This window comes from Perognathus longimembris, chromosome 10 (genome assembly GCF_023159225.1).
Source record: "Perognathus longimembris pacificus isolate PPM17 chromosome 10, ASM2315922v1, whole genome shotgun sequence".
NCBI classification, from domain to species: Eukaryota; Metazoa; Chordata; class Mammalia; order Rodentia; family Heteromyidae; genus Perognathus; species Perognathus longimembris.
The window spans coordinates 31110253-31127076 of NC_063170.1; the positions used below are offsets into that span (position 1 = coordinate 31110253).

General features: G+C 39.0%; 1 pseudogene; it reads left to right on the forward strand.

Moving 5' to 3' along the window:
* Positions 1–14895: 14895 nt before the first annotated feature.
* Positions 14896–15824, forward strand: LOC125357923 (annotated as a pseudogene).
* Positions 15825–16824: the final 1000 nt, after the last annotated feature.

Below are 16824 nucleotides of genomic sequence, written 5' to 3' on the forward strand. Positions count from 1 at the left end.
GAGAAGGAGGAGGGGGAAGTTGAGGAGGGGGACGTAGAGGTGGAGGAGCAGTAGCAGGAATAGGGAAACAAACAATAGGTAGGACAAATATAAAACAAAATAGCCTACCAGTAACTAAAAATTGGAAACAAAAATTTGCATATGTTGAAACAGTAAATATGTAAACATTCCCTAGATTACATAATAAATAGTCATTTCCCCAAAATAAAAAAGTTCTCTGGAAATCTTTACATTTCACTATTGCCTTTAAGACATGCTTCCTGTCTTGGCTCTGGGGTCCAAATTACACTAAACCAGATGGCTGGAAGGATGCTATACCAAATACTCTTGAGAGCGCCTTAGTACTGCTCCAGGGAAGAGGGAAGATCACAATAACCTCTAAGATATTATTTTAATTGCACCTCTTGAGAGTCACTACCTTCTCTCACCAGCAACCCCTCTCTGAAATCTACTCATGAGTGTCATACCCCACTACTCTCAGTTACTCTGCAGCAAAAGTAAGTAGTATATAAAACTCATCTGGTAAACTTTTACTACCGTTAATTGCTGATAAACCCTTCATGAGTGAAAAATATCCTAACCAGAAATACACTATCCTGACACCCATGGCTTATACCTGTAATCCTAGCTACTCAAGAGGCTGAGCTCTGAGGATCACTGCTCAAAGCCAGCCTGGGCAGAAAAGTCTGTGAAAATCTTTTTTTTTTCAATTGTCAAATATTTATTTGGTGCTGAAATATATATCTAACATACACATATATACACACATACATACATACATACATATAACATACATAAATACAATATGAATGCATGCATATATATAGCATATATGTGTTATATATGCTATATATACATATATATAGCGCATATATCAACAGAATACCATTAATATGTTTCGTCATTCAAATTCTTGCAGGTCTTGACTGATCTTGATTTATCAGTGAAATCACATTTAAATAGTGGAGAAAGCAGATGAGGGTATTGCTTTAATGCCCACATGGGATAATATAGTATTATTTGAGTCACATGATTGCTACAACTGGGCCTTTGTATTGTGATTTCAGGGTCATCTTGAAACCTTTATGAAAGAGATTACTCATATACTTTCTTCAAGAGACAAACATGAAGTTAGTCGAGAATAAGGAAATAATTTGTATATTTGGACTTCTCCTTCTGTATTTTTGGAGAACCAACTCTATAAAAGTAGATGTGTTCTACATAAGCAGATGTCCATACATGTTTCTCTGGAAGGATCCAAGCTCTCGTAACAAGTGCGTGTTTTGGAGACACTACAAGGCCATTTAACATTCTCCAGCCTCACTCCTTGAAGTTTCAGGTTCTTTACTGCACAAGCAGGTTTTGAGATTTATTCATTAGCTATCGCAGAGCTGGAAGCCTACTGTTTTACACTGAAAACATGATGTTCCCACTATGAAGCAAGGCAGAACAATTCATTTACACAGCCTATATACTGCTGGTGAAGACAGATGCGCACACCACATAACTCAGATGCTTAAAATCAAACAGTATAGTCATAAGCCGATGAGTCTTGTAACTGGATAAGAGCATGATAATGTTACCGTGTGTCTGTCCTTTAGAACAGAATTCCATTTATATTTGTGAAGTTGGGTGTAATCAAGGAGCTCAATTTCAATTCTATTTATTAAGCACATTACTCTGTGATTATACCTGTATAGTATATGCAGAAACCTACTGCAAGTCTAAAGAAATACATTTTTGTGGTTATTTGTGAGTTATTGCTCTGTTGCTATCTTTCTAGAAATAGCAATGTTTACCAGACTAACCTGTGGGATTCTGAAAGCATAGTTATAAATTTCAGTGCTGATAACAAAGGGAGCTGATAATTATTACCATCAGAAGTGTTTCGATGTCCTTAGGGCAAGACAACAAAATAGAAATCATTTTCAGACTGTCTTCTAGGGATGGGAAGAATGTTCACTTCTTCAATTTGGGAAACTCTTTTTTTTTTTTAATTTTTTTTTATCGACAAACTGATATACAGAGTGGTTAAATTGGATACATTTCTTGTATTGTTTGTTACCTCCTCCCTCATTCCCCATTCCCCCTCCCCCTTCCTCTTTCCCCCCATGAGGTGTTCAGTAGATTACACTAAACACTTTTGTAAGTATTGCTTGTGTAATCGTTTGTCTTTTTTACCCTGTGTCTCTTGATTTGGGTATTCCCTTTCAGTTTCCTAGTTCTAATACCTGTATACATGGTTTCCAATGTACTCAGATAAGATACAGAGATAGTGCAGGTACAACCACAGAAAGGGGATACAAGAGGATCATCAACAATAGAAGCTACAGATTCACATCGCATGTTCAAAGTCATTACAACAGTAATATAACAGTCATTTCTATAACATGGAGTTCATTTCACTTAGCATCATCTTTTGTGTTCATAAGGGTATAGCTATTGGGCTCTTGTGATCCTCTGCTGTGACTAGCCTGAACCTGTGCTAATTATTCCCTATGAGGGAGACCAGAGAGTCCATGTTTCTTTGGGTCTGGCTCACTTCACTTAGTATAATTTTTTCCAAGTCCTTCCATTTCCTTATGAATGGGGCAATGTCATTCTTCCTGATAGAGACATAAAATTCCATTGTGTATATGTACCACATTTTCCTGATCCATTCGTCTACTGAGGGGCATCTGGGTTGGTTCCAGATTCTCGCTATGACAAATTGTGCTGCGATGAACATTGTTGTGCTGGTGGCTTTCCTGTGTTCTTGTTTGTGGTCTTTTGGGTAGATGCTCAAAAGTGGGGCTGTTGGGTCATAGGGGAGCTCTATGATTAGCCTTCTGAGGAATCTCCATATTGCTTTCCAGAGTGGCTAAACCAGTTTACATTCCCACCAACAATGAACTAGGGTTCCCTTTTGGCCACATCCCCTCCAACATATGTCATTGTTAGTTTTCTTCATATAGGACATTCTTACTGAGATGAGGTGGAATCTCAATGTTGTATTGATTTGCATTTCTTTTATGGCCAGTGATGTAGAGCACTTTTTCATATTTCTCATGGCCATTCTCTTTTCCTAATCAGAAAAGTCTCTTTTTAAGACTTTAGTCCACTTTTTGAGGGGGCTATTGGTTCTTAGCGGTTTTGTTTTGGAAGAATGTAATTTTTTTAGTTCAGAGTATATTTAGATATGAGGCCTTTGTCAGTTTTATGGCTGGTAAAGATCTTTTCCCAATCTCTGGGCTTTCTGTTTATCTTGTGAGCTATGTCCTTTGCCCTGCAGAAGCTCAGAAGTTTGATGCAGTCCCATTTGTCCATCCTTTCTTTGATTTGTCACATTTCTGGGTCTTTGTTAAGAAAGTTCTGTCCTGTGCCAAAGAGCCCAAGTGTTTCTCCTACTCCTTCCTTTAGTGTTTTCAGGGTATCTGTTTTAATTTCAAGGTCTTTGATCCATTTGGAATTGATTTTTGGTGCAGGGTGATTTATAAGGATCTAGTTTTAGTTTGTTGCTTGTGTTGAACCAGTTTTGCCAGCACCATTTGTGAAAGTTTATCTTCATCTTTTCCTATTTGGATCCCCTTTATGTTTTCTTCTTGCCTAATTGCTCTGGCTAGGAATTCTAGTACTATGCTGAAGAGGAGTGGAGAGAGCGGACATCCCTGTATTGCTCCTGAGTTTAAAGTGAATGACTTTTTGTTATATTCAGGAATGTTCCCTGGAATCCCCGGTTTTCCACGGTTTTTATCATAAATGGGTGCTGTATTTTATTGAATGCCTTTTCTGCATCTAGGGATATAAGCATGTGATTCTTTTCCTTGCTGTGGTTGACGTGGTGGATTACATTAATTGTCTTGCGTATATTGAACCAACTTGCCTCCCTGGGATGAATCCAGTTTGGTCATGATGTATGATTTTTTTGATGACCTGTTGAAGTTGATTGGCCAGAATTTTGTTGAGAATTTTTGCATCTATGTTCAACAGGGAAATTGGTCTATAGTTCTCTTTCTGTGATGAGTCCTTGCCTGGTTTTGGGATGAGGGTTATACTGGTTTCATAGAATGTGTCTGGTAATGAACTTTCTCTTTCAATTTCATTGAAGAGTTTGAGAAATATTGGTGTGAGTTCTGTTTTGAAAGCCTTGTAGAATTCTGCAGTGAATCCGTCTGGACCGGGCTTTTCTTGGATGGGAGATCACTTATTGGCATTTCTATTTCAATGCTGGATATGGGTCTGTTCAGAAGGTTTAAATCTTCATGGTTGAGTTTGGGGATATCAATTTTTTGTAGGAAATCATCCATTTCTTCCAGGTTCTCGAATTTGTTGGCATAAAGGTTTGCAAAATAGTCCCTTACTGTGTTCTGAATTTTGGTTGTTTCTGTGGTGATGTTACCTGTTTCATCTCTGATCTTGTTTATCTGGGTTTGCTGCTTTCATTTTTTTGGTCAGGTTTACTAGGGGTCTATCTTGTTAATTTTTTCAAAGAACCAACTCTTGGTTTTGTTGATTCTTTCGATGGTTTTCTTTTTGTCTCTCATTTAATTCTGATTTGATTTTAATTATTTGCTTCTGTCTATTGGCTTGGGGTTTGGCTTGTTGTTCTCATTTGAGGAGATTAAGGTGCTGCCTTAATTTGTTGAGTTGCTGTTTCTCCAGTTTGTTGATGTAGGCACTCAGAGATATAAATTTCCCTCTAAGTACTGCCTTTGCTGTGTCCCAAAGGAACTTTGTGTACTAATCTTGGTTTAATTCCATATACATTTGAATTTCTGTTCTAATTTCTTCAATGACCCACTGATGGTTCAGCAGTGTGTTGTTTAGTCTCCATAAATTGTAGGATTTTCTGTGGTGGCTGTTTGAGTTGAGCTCTAATTTTATTCCTTCGTGTTCTGAGAGAATACAGGGAATGGTTTTGATACTTCTGAATTTGTACAGATTTTCTTTGTGCCCTAAGATGTTATCTGTTTTGAAAAATGTTTCATGAGCTGCCAAAAAGAATGTGTATTCAGTTGCTGCTGGATGGAATATTCTGTAGATGTCAGTTAAGTCTAGTTGTTCTATGCAGTTGTTTAGTTCTGAGGTTTCTTTATTCAGTTTTTGGTGTGTTAATCTGTCCAGAGGTGATAGTGGAGTGTAAAAGGCCCCAGCTATCAATGTGCTTGGGTCTATGAGTGTCGTTAGAGTCAGTAGTGTTTGTCTGATGAAGTTGGGTGCTCCTGTATTTGCAGTGTAGATATTTAGGATTGTTATATCCTCCTGTAGGAGAGATCCCTTTATTAGAATGTAGTAACCTTCTGTCTCTTCTTACCATTTTTAACTTGAAGTCAATTTTATCTGATACTAGGATTGCAATGCCAGCCTGCTTATGGGGGCCATTTGCTTGATATATTTGATTCCAGCCTTTCACTTTTAGAAGATGTTTACTTTTTCTGGATAGATGCGTCTCTTGGAGGCAGCAGAAAGATGGATCTTGATTTTTGATCCAACTTATGAGCCTATGTCGTGTGATTGGAGAATTAAGTCCATTAATGTTGAGAGTTAGGATTGAGAGATGATCGTTGTTTTTTTTTTCATTATATCTATCTTGTTAAAAGCTGTGTCTTCCCATTTCTTGATCTAATATTCTGGTTTTCTATTTAGGGTTCATTTCTCTGTCTGCATTGGGATCTTGATTATTTTCCCTGTATAGTACATCTTTGAGGATTTTCTGTAAACTGGTTTGGTGGAGATATATTGTTTCACTTTTTCCTTACTGTGGAAGACTTTTATTTGACCTTCGGCTATGAATGAGAGTTTAGCTGGGTACAGTATTCTTGGTTGGTAGTTATTTTTATTTAGGGTTTTGTATAACTCATTCCAGGCTCTTCTTGCTTTCATGGTCTCTGCTGAGAAGTCCGGGAAAATTCTGATTGTTTTTCCTTTATATGTGATTTTTTCTTCGCCCTTACAGCTTTAAGGATTCTTTCCTTGGACCCTATTGATCCTGTTTTGATCACAATGTGTCGGTGGGATGTCCTAGTCTGGTCTGGTTGGTTTGGGGTTCTAAATGCTTCTTGTATCTGTATAGGCCTATCCTTCTGGATATTTGGGAAGTTCTCGGCTAGTATTCTGTTAAATAGGTTGCCTATTCCATTACCTTCTTTCTCCAGGTTTTCCTCAATACCTATTATCATTAAATTGGGCTTCCTGATTGTGTCTTGAAGCTCCTGGAGTGATCTGTTTTGTCAATTGGATTGGTTTTGTGTTGGTTTTTTATGTTTCTCCATAGATTCTAGGGAATCTTCAGCTCCTGAAATTTGATCCTCTGCTTCAGTTAGTCGGGACTGTAGGCTAGCTACTTGATTTCGAATCTCTTTTCCTTCTGACTGGACTTTTCTGATGATTTCCATGTCCTTGCTATACTTATCAGTTAGGTCCTGCATGGACTTCTTTACTTCATTAACTTCATTGATTTAGTTTTGAGTGCTGTCTCTCAAATCTTTTAGCTGGGTAACTATCTTTTTTGTTTGACTCTTGAAGTTCAATTATCTTTCTGTTTGTTTAGGCCATGAAATTCTCCATTAATTTTTGCTTTGCCTCCTCACACTCTAGAATAGTTGACTGAAGAGATTCAAACTTTTCATTTATCATTTTTATCAGTAGACTTTGTAGAGCATTTTGAGGGTTCTCTTCTATGTCTTTGATTGACTGCTCTGCTTCCTGCTTGTTTTGAGTGGGAGATGAGACTCTATTGTTTGCCATCTTTCTTGTGTTTCTTCTGTCCATTTGGATTGGGAATGCCAAACTACAAGCACTTGTGAGCACCGTTTAAGACCCAAAGCAGACCTTACCAAGCACTGTTGTGTAAATCTTAGAAGTTCACAATTATATGCAGATACCTTGTATACCTGTATATAGAATTAGATTTGGTGTTCCTAAAGAATACAATTTTGGGGCTGGGAATGTGGCCTAGTGGTAGAGTGCTCGCCTCATATGCATGAAGCCCTGGGTTCGATTCCTCAGCACCACATATATAGAAAATGGCCAGAAGTGGCGCTGTGGCTCAAGTGGCAGAGTGCTGCCCATGAGCAAAAAGAAGCCAGGGACAGTGCTCAGGCCCTGAGTCCAAGCCCCAGGACTGGCAAACAAAACAAAACACTGTTTCTTCGGGGCTGGGGATATGGCCTAGTGGCAAGAGTGCTTGCCTCATATACATGAGGCCCTGGGTTCGATTCCCCAGCACCACATATACAGAAAACGGCCAGAAGTGGCGCTGTGCCTCAAGTGGCAGAGTGCTAGCCTTGAGCAAAAAGAAGCCAGGGACAGTGCTCAGGCCCTGAGACCAAGCCCCAGGACTGACCAAAAAAAAAAAAATACAATTTTGATATAACGACCAATCCTGAGCCCTGTATTCAGTAGTTACTTATTTACTGTTACAAGCCTCTGAATAATTTTTGTTCTTATATTAAGTTTGGACTGTATGGCTTTGTCTTTGAACCCCTTTGATTCACTCTGTTTTAGCAGAGATACCCTCTATCCAATAACCAGGGGTCAATGGAATCTGGAGGTCCTGATGATTTGGTTTGGTTTCAGTGATGTGGAAATGTGGAGAAGAGTAGAGTCAGTAGAAAGAACAAGGTTAAAATGATAGACAATGAAGTGTTAGCAGAAAAGAGTAGCGATGTTATTCATAGGAAAGTAAATTTTTAAAGAAAAAGAATGTGAAGAGAGAAATAAAGAAAAAATACTGGAAGACAAATGCACAAAACAGAGAAAAGTTTTTTTTTTGGTTTTTTTTTTTTTTTTTTTTTTTTTGCCAGTCCTGGGCTTCGGACTCAGGGCCTGAGCACTGTCCCTGGCTTCTTTTTTCTCAAGAATAGTACTCTGCCACTTGAGCCACAGCGCCACTTCTGGCCGTTTTCTATATATGTGGTGCTGGGGAATCGAACCTAGGGCTTCATGTATAGGAGGCGAACACTCTTGCCATTAGGCCATATCCCCAGCCCCGAGAAAAGTTATTTTTAAAAAAGAAAAAAAAACAGTAAAATGAACAACCAAAAAAAACTTGGTAAAACAAACAGGTAAAAATGGAGAACCAAAAAACCAATGATGTTTCAGAAATGAAAAAAAAAAACGCTTAAAAATGTTTTGAAAAGAAAAAAAATGGAGTCTTCCTTGTTTGGGTGGGCTTTTTACAGTCTCTGGTTTCCTTGTGATGGTCTGCAGTCTATTTTGCTGCTTGGCTGGTTTGACTTGCTTTCAGTTTGCAGGAGGTGGATCTGTTCTGACCCTCCTCCCCTGTTAGTGAAATCCTGGGGTTCTGTGGTTCACACAGCTTGCAGGTAGGCCTTGGGCGTCCACTGTAGATGGTGTACGTGAACAGTCTTAGGAACCGTGGCTCCTCCCATCTGCTGTGGTGCCACTGCCTTTAATGCTTGGCTTTGTATAGGCTGTGGACTCAGCAGGGCGGGGCACCTCTTGCCTGGTTTACTCTGCTGAGAGACACTTACCTGGGGCAGGGTCCTCCCTCCTGGGCGGGGCGGCCTCCTGGGCAGAGCTGGCTATGGAATTCAGCTCCATTTTGGGCTGGGAATTGGGCTTCGTCTGTGACGGGACCATTTATCTTTCTCGGGAACTGTTTGTTCTCCCATCTGGTTGCTCTGTGCCGCTGGTAGCTGCTTACCGCTTTCAGTTTTAATTTAGAAATTCTGGAGGGTAGGGCAGGGCACCTCTGGCTGAGTTCACAGGGGTGTGTGAGCTGCAGCCTAGGACAAGCCTCCCGCCTGGGCAAGGGGCATTCTCCTGGGTGGAGCTGGCTCTCACTGATTGGTCCTTCTTGCCCTTTTCAAAGATGGCTCCTTTGTCCTCACTTTCCCCATGCCTGCTTTAGTTCCAGTCTGGTCTTACCCTATGCCAGTGTCAAAGATGGCACTTTGCTCTGGAGGTGGGGGAAGGGCTACCTCCAAGGAGCTGCTTTGTGGGTGCAAGTGAGAATGTCTTTCGTGAGATACTCAAGCTTTCTCTGCGATTTTGGCCCATCCGTGCTCAACCTGCGATCCGCATGTGTCTGCCACCATCTAGAGGATTTCTCCCTGGTCTCCGCTGGTGTGCTTTAGGTGCACGGAGTGCAGTGCACTGTGCTGGTGCCGGCACTGGTGTGGCGGCGAGTCACCGCCCGGAGCTCAAATCTGTGTTTTCAGGCCAGCAAAGTCGATTTTTCCTTCCTGGCCAGAATCCCTATACTGTTATAACTTACTTGGGCTGTCTTTCTAGGAGTAAAAGTGTCTCTGGAGTGGGAAAACTGCAATGTAAGAGGGAGCTTAGCTAGGGCTCTGCTACTACTCTGCCGTCTTTCCGGAAGTCCCCAAGTCTGTGAAAATCTTATCTCCAATTAACTAGCAAAAAGCTGGAAATGGAGCTGAGGCTCAAGTGGTAGAGCACTAACCTTGAGCAAGAAAACTCAAAAGTAGCTCCCATGCCCTAAATTCAAGCCCCAGTACTAATACACACACACACACACACACACACACACACACACACACACACACAAAATACTTAATTTGGCTAACTTGCCACACAGCATCGCTTAGCAAGTTTCAGGAAGCAAGCCCTGGACACAGTTTATCTTCAAGGTTGAGGGGCTGCCTGCCCCCCAGAATCTCAAGGAAGTACCAAACCAATCTCAAGGGTTTGTCACAAAGCCCTAGCCTGGGAAAAAATCAAAATCCAAAGAACAATGTCTATTAAATACTTATGACTTTTGCATCATCATGAAATAGAAAAATGTTAGTGGAACTGAGAGACTGTATAGCCCTTGGTGAAAATATCAGTCTACCTTGAGGCCCACACCTCAAGGACCAGCTTCTACTGTCACTGCTTTCTCAGTTACCTGTCATCACACCTATTTCCTTTGAAAACTGCAGGAAGAAAAAATTCTGAACAATTAACCTTAGGATCCCAGGACCAGGCCTTGCATCTGTATTCTACACTAAGAAAGAGAAGCACCCTTGAGAAGATACAGACTTTTTCTCTTCTCAGAGGTGTTCACACCTAACCCCATCATGAAAGGTAAATAACTTTCCCTGTTTGAACTTCACTGTGTTTTTTTCTAATATATCTACACATGGCTACTAACCTCAATGGAATCCATTATACATTCCAATATGAATGTAATTTTTGCCTAAATTTGCATTTCTAGCTATATGGTTTAATCCAGATCTTCAGTATAATAGTAGAAACTGTCCTAATATTGATGCTCAGCTACCCATCTCTCCCTCAGCATAATGCTTCCTGTTTGGAACTTTGATGAATTATAAAACTTGGAATTATAAACCTGTTTGATAGTGTCCTTAATAACTTATTTTCTGTATTTTTCTCAATTACATGTGACATCTCCCCATTATTCTTATGCCTATACCAGGTAATAAAATGCCTTTTCTTTAATCATTTATGTTTGGCATTTAGTGTTATTAACATTACTGTGCTTTTAGAACTTTTGATTATATTAGCAGGGGTGTTTATTTTGTTTTGGTGCCTGTACTGGGGCTTGAACTCAAAGCCTTGCACTCTTGCTTAGTTTTTTCTACTCAAGGCTGATGTTCAACTATTTTGGCCACATCTCTACTTCTGGCTTTTTGCTGCTCAGTTGGAAAAGAGTGTCTCATGGACTTTCTCACCTAGGCTGTCTTCAAACCACAAGCTTCAGGTCTCAGACTCCTGATTTACTAAGCTGTGTATTTCTAAGTGATAGAATATTTAAGAAGGTTAGGAAACTAATGTATGAAACTGTAACCTCTCTGTACATCAGTTTGATAATAAAAATTTGAAAAAAAATAAAAGAAAGAAGGTTAGGAAAATAAATCTGAGTGACAGAGTACTTCCCATAGCTTTGCTGTGTGATACATTTGAACTAAGTAACTTCAATTTATTCTTTTAGGTTCACATAAATTCATTGTTGTTCATTACAGTTTTTAAATGATCATGATTAAAAGCTTATCCTAAGTTACCTTGCAATTATATTTGTTGGCAGTATTATTATGAAAAATACATTATTTATCTGGAACTATTTTATATATTAAGCAACTATACTTCAACACAGTTTTCATAAGAGCTTTACAGAATAGATGTTAACTTGCACAAAGAACAAGCAATACTTCATACAATATTTGAACCCAAATCAAAGTTACTTTATCCTTTATTTTTCTTTAAGTATGTGACATAACATAACTACTGATTTCAGTATTTTGTAGGACTGAGTCTATCACTTGTGAACCTAATCCAGCTGTGGCATGTCACCACATAGGTTGCTAAAGAGGTCCTTCCTCACCAAACTGTGTCCTTTCTCAAATTACATCCCCAGATTTTCCTTAGGAAGGCCCACTCTTTCTTCCTTGGACACATTCACAGCTCTACACTCCACAACTACAATAGCCAACACTGGCATTAAAATGTCCAGGATAGCCAGGCAGCATTGGTGGCTCAGGCCTGAAATCCGGCTACACATGTGGCAGAGATCTGAGGATTAAAGTTTGATACCAGCCTTGTAGAAAGGTATACGAGACTCTTATCTCCAGTTGACTTCTAAAAATCCAGAAATTGAGCTATGGCTCAAGTAGTAGAGCACTAACCTTGAGGGGAAAAGCTAAAGAACAGAGGCCAGGCCTTGAATTAAGACCTCATACCAACACACACACACACACACACACACACACACACACACACACACACATTTTCTTGCATTTATGATGATCACCTATGTGCTCAGGGCATTTGAAAGTTGGGAAAATCAACACAACCTCATTACTGATTATATAATGTGAGATGACAAACTGGAAGATAACTTGAATGACACCCAAGTTCTAGTTTCAACAAATACTAAGTAGATTAAAGAAGGAAAGTGAATGCACGCACTAAGAAGCAAGAACCAAGGTGGAACCTTTACAAAGAAAAGTGGAGAATAAGGTCTCAGCAAAATGGTGGCTACAGGTTTGAAAATATAAACTGGACAAATGATTAGAGAGACTCAGAGCTGAATTGTGATTCAAATGGTAGAGCACAAGTGCAAAGCCTTAAGTTCAAACTCCAGAACCACCAAAAAAAGAGTGATGGAGGAAAAGGAAGAGAGAAGAGGGGAAGGGAAGGAAGGAAATGAGAGGAGAGAGAAGGAGAGGAGATAGAGGGGAGGAGAGGGAATGAAAGAGGAAAGGGAGATAGAAAGAGTAGAAAGGAAGGGGGGCTGGGAATATGGCCTAGTGGTAGAGTGCTTGCCTACCATGCATGAAGCCCTGGGTTTGATTCCTCAGCACCATATATACAGAAAAAGCCAGAAGTGGCACTGTGGCTCAAGAGGTAAAGTGCTAGCCTTGAACAAAAAGAAGCCAGGGATAGTACTCAGGTCCTGAGTTCAAGCCCCAGAACTGGCAAAAAAAAAAAAAAAAGAAAGAAAGGAAAGGGGGGAGGGATTTATATTTACAGTGGATTCTTAACATGACAAGAACATAAACCAGTCATAAGAGACATCGCGAAACATGGCCACATTCATAATTCTCAGACACTGCCAATTGATGGCAAGTAGAAATGATGGCAGAAATATTCATAAACTCATTAAGTTATCTTTTGGGTGAAAGGGATATCAAGTCTGAAATTCATTCAACAACTGATTCATGGAAATGCCTACTATTTACTGAGTCCTCTGATATAATAAAAATAAACATGACATTTGAAATTTACATTTTCAGTCTAAAGGAAAGCATATAAACCCATGATTTAGTCTTTAGACATGCACACTACTAAAGATATGCTTAATGTGTTATTGAAAATAGGCTTTTCCTTGCTTACCCCAGCACAGAACAGATTTTTTAAGTATCTAAAAATTTCACAACTATAATTCTACCTACTAAGGGGACTGAGACCCAGATCATAGCTTAAAGCCAATGCAAGCAGAAAAATCCGTGAGACTCCAACTCCAAAATAACTAGCAAAATACCAGCTGGAGATGCGGCTCCTGTGGTTTATCACTAGCCAGGTGAATGTAAAGGTCTGAGTTCAAATGCCAATAAAAAATTTTTTTTTTCATAAACTAAGTAACTTTACATTGACCAATTACTAATTCTTTAAATCATTGTAACTCACTGTATCAATCAAATATATCAAGGTATATGTTGAAGAACATTAATTATAGTGAGGATTATAATATTTTGGTGTTATCAAAACATTGGTAACAATGTAAATCTAATTCTAGGGGGTTCATTAAATCTGTAGATAAGAAGGAATATAGTCACTGAGTAGATGACATTGAACTGCTTTGCGAGTGTGTGTGTGTGTGTGTGTGTGTGTGTGTGTGTGTGTGTGTGTGTGTGTATATGCCAGTCTAGAGGCTTGAACACAGGGCCTGGGGGCTATCCCTTTTGCTTAAGGCTAGTGCTCTACTACTTGAGCCATACCTCCACTTCTGGCTTCTTTTGGAGATAAAAGTCAGGAATGTTTCTGCCTGAACTGGCCTCATAGCAAGATCCTCAGATCTCAGTCTTCAGAGTAGCTAGGACTACAGGCATGAGTCACTGGTGGCCAGCAGAACTGCATTTTTTACATAAAAAGGTTAAAATGTAATCATTTTCAGACAGGTTATAAAGCAGCATATTTACATCATTTTTATTTCTAATGATTGTGCAAGGGGGTTACCATTTAAATGTCATTGGTCAGAATCACCCTTTCTATCATTCTCTTCTCTCCCATATTCCCCTCAGCTACCAGTCACATCAAGCTTCCCACTGCCTTTTTCATATGTGAACATTGAGTATTATGACTATATTTGCCTCCTAGTTCCTTTTCTACTCATTGCCCCTTCCCTCTAACCCTCACATTCAAAACATGTTTCAGCTTTCTGATATTCCTTTTGTACAGTATACTTTGAAATTTTTCATTTTAACTTTCAAAGAACAGAGGAAAACAACTTTCCCCAGATATGAAATGTAACAGAACTGTTAGAGTTTGGATTCTCTTTTTTTGTCTATATTTTTATATTCTTAACTATTGAAAAATTATTTTGGTTAATTAATTTTTATCATTGGAGCACAGATAATTCAAATACTAAAGCAATGATTTAATTATTTGAAACATTGTCCTGAATAACCTATTGCAAATAAATGTCTTTGCCGGGCACCAGTGGCTCATGCCTATATTCCTAGCTACTCAAGAAGCTAAGATCTGGGGACTGCAATTCGAAGTTAGACCAGCAAGAAAGTCTGTGAAAATCTTATTTCTTACTTTGGTAATTTATTACACCAAAGAAACTGGAAGTGGAGCTGTGGTTCAGAGGGTAGAACACTAGCTTTGAACAAAAGAAGCTCAGGGACAGCACGCAGGCCCTGAACTCAAGCCCTAGAACTGGCACAAAAATAAATAACTGTATTTTTATTTGGAGAAAAAGCATTGATTTTTTTTACTTTTTCATTTTTATTTTTATTGTTATTATAAAGATGATATAGAGAAGGGTTACAGTTACATAAATCAGGTAATGAGTACATATCTTTTTGGACAATGTCACCCTTCCCTAACTCTCTCCCAATTTTTCCCTTCCATCCCAACCACAATTGTATAATTTATTTTCAACACAGTTACATATTTTTTTAATCATTAAAATGTTCAACAAGAAGTGTCCTAAAAATTAACTATGCAATTCATGGGCAGGGTTAGGAGGGGAAAACTGAGGGAATGTGAAGGGATGACATTGCCCAAAGTGAATGGTACTCATTGCCTGACTTATGAAATGGCAACTCCCTGTACAATACCTCAGTGATACAAATAATTATATTTTTTAAAGTACCATCAACAGTGTTTAGTTACATTATATTTGTGAGTTTGTTGATTCCCAGTCACTAACCTTTTTAAACATTAAAATACTGAGTTAGTGTCTTTGCAGCTCTGGGATTCATGAATCATTCAGAGACAAGCATTGTGACAGAGTTCATCTTCCTCTGCCTCCCTGGTAGTCAGGAGACACTAGGTTTCCCCTTCTCAATATTTTTTGGCAGCAACATGTTTACCACCATAGGAAATGTCACTATTGTCTTTGCAGTAAGGTTGGACAAAAGGCTCTATAATACAATGTATATTATCCTAGGGAACATCACTTTCCTTGAAATCTGGTATATGACCTCCACTGTACCCAGTATGCTAGTCAACTTCCTCTCTGAAATGAAAACCATCTCTTTTGTTGTCTGTATCCTCCAGTTCTACTTTTTTATGTCCCTGGGTACAACTGAAACATACTTCCTCTGCATCATGGCTTATGACCCATACCTAGCTATTGGTCATCCACTTCATTACCACTCATCATGACCACGACTCTGCTCCGTATTCATATCTTTTTGCTGGGTGTTTGAGTTCCTGAGTTACTCAGTCTCAGCTGTACAACTCTCACAATTGCCTTGCTGTAGGCCCAATATCACTGACCATTTCTTGTGTGACATGGATTTACTTTTGGCTCTGTCTTGTGTCCCAACTCCTATCACAGAGATGGTTTTCTGTATCCTGAGCTCCCTCATTATCATTCTCACCCTCTCTACATATAAGGCCCCTATACCCTTTTACTGATAGCTGTGTTGAAAATCCCTTTCACAGCTGGCCAGAGGAAGGCCTTCTCTACCTGTGGCTCTCACCTGATGGTGATGTGTCTGTTCTTTGGATCTCTCTTGGTAATTTATGTGAGCCCCACAGCTGATAACCGAATTACAATACAAAAGACTATGACTTTGTTCTATTCTGTGTTAATTCCCTTCTTGAATCCTCTGATTTATAGTTTGCGGAACAAGGACATCAAGGCAGCACGAAAGAAAATGCTAAGGATAGAGCAAGCATAAAACAATTTGCATAAAGCCAAGCAAACCCACTCCCTAAAAACTACTATGGGGCTGGGGACATGGCTTAGCAGTAGAGTGCTTGCCTTGCATGCATGAAGCCCTGGGTTTGATTCCTCAGCACCCCATAAACAGGAAAGGCCAGAACTGGCACTGTGGCTCAAGTGCAAAAAAAAAAAAGAAGAAGCCAGAGACAGTGCTCAGGCCCTGAGTCCAAGCCCAAGGACTGGCAAAAAAAAAAAAAAAAAAAAAAAAAAACACTGCTATGTCTTAATATACGGTTTAAAGAAGAGAACCTCTCAGTGGATTATTGCTTAACTAACATTGCAGAATTAGACCATAGTTTATTGATACTATAATCCCAAATGTAACAAATATATTTTTCAACTTCTGCCACTCCAATGATGCCATGTGAGGTGATTCTATTTACATTATTTATTTATTTTTAGTTTTGACTATAGGAAAATTAAAGTGGAAAGTAGAAAGACAGTAATACTAGGTGAATCATTAATGGCATTTGGCATTTTAAAGTATTTAAATATTAAGATTGGATGGTAATATAAATGGATGGAGAATGATGAAAGGGATGACTTTAATCAAAATGCATTGTATTCATAAACTGGCATGTTGAATAACTCTGATACAGCTAAAGACAATTTAAAAGTTTTTTAATTTAAAAAATAAAAAGACACTCTGATACTTTAACAACTGAATAAGGAATCAATTTAAGTGACTAATGGATACAATGGAAACCTCAGGGCCTGGAGCGTGCTACACAAGCATTCTACTATTGAGTTAAATCTCCAGCTCCAATGTGGATATTATTCATTAGGCTGCAATGAACATGGAAATATGGACATCTCTGTGATATTCCAAATGAATCACACAGTAATCCTATTTTTAAGGAACTTCCATGCAAATTGCTGTTATGACAGTACTTACAGTGACTCCTTTTCCTCAACACTCTTGATAATACCCTTGTATCCCACAGATTGGGAAAAAT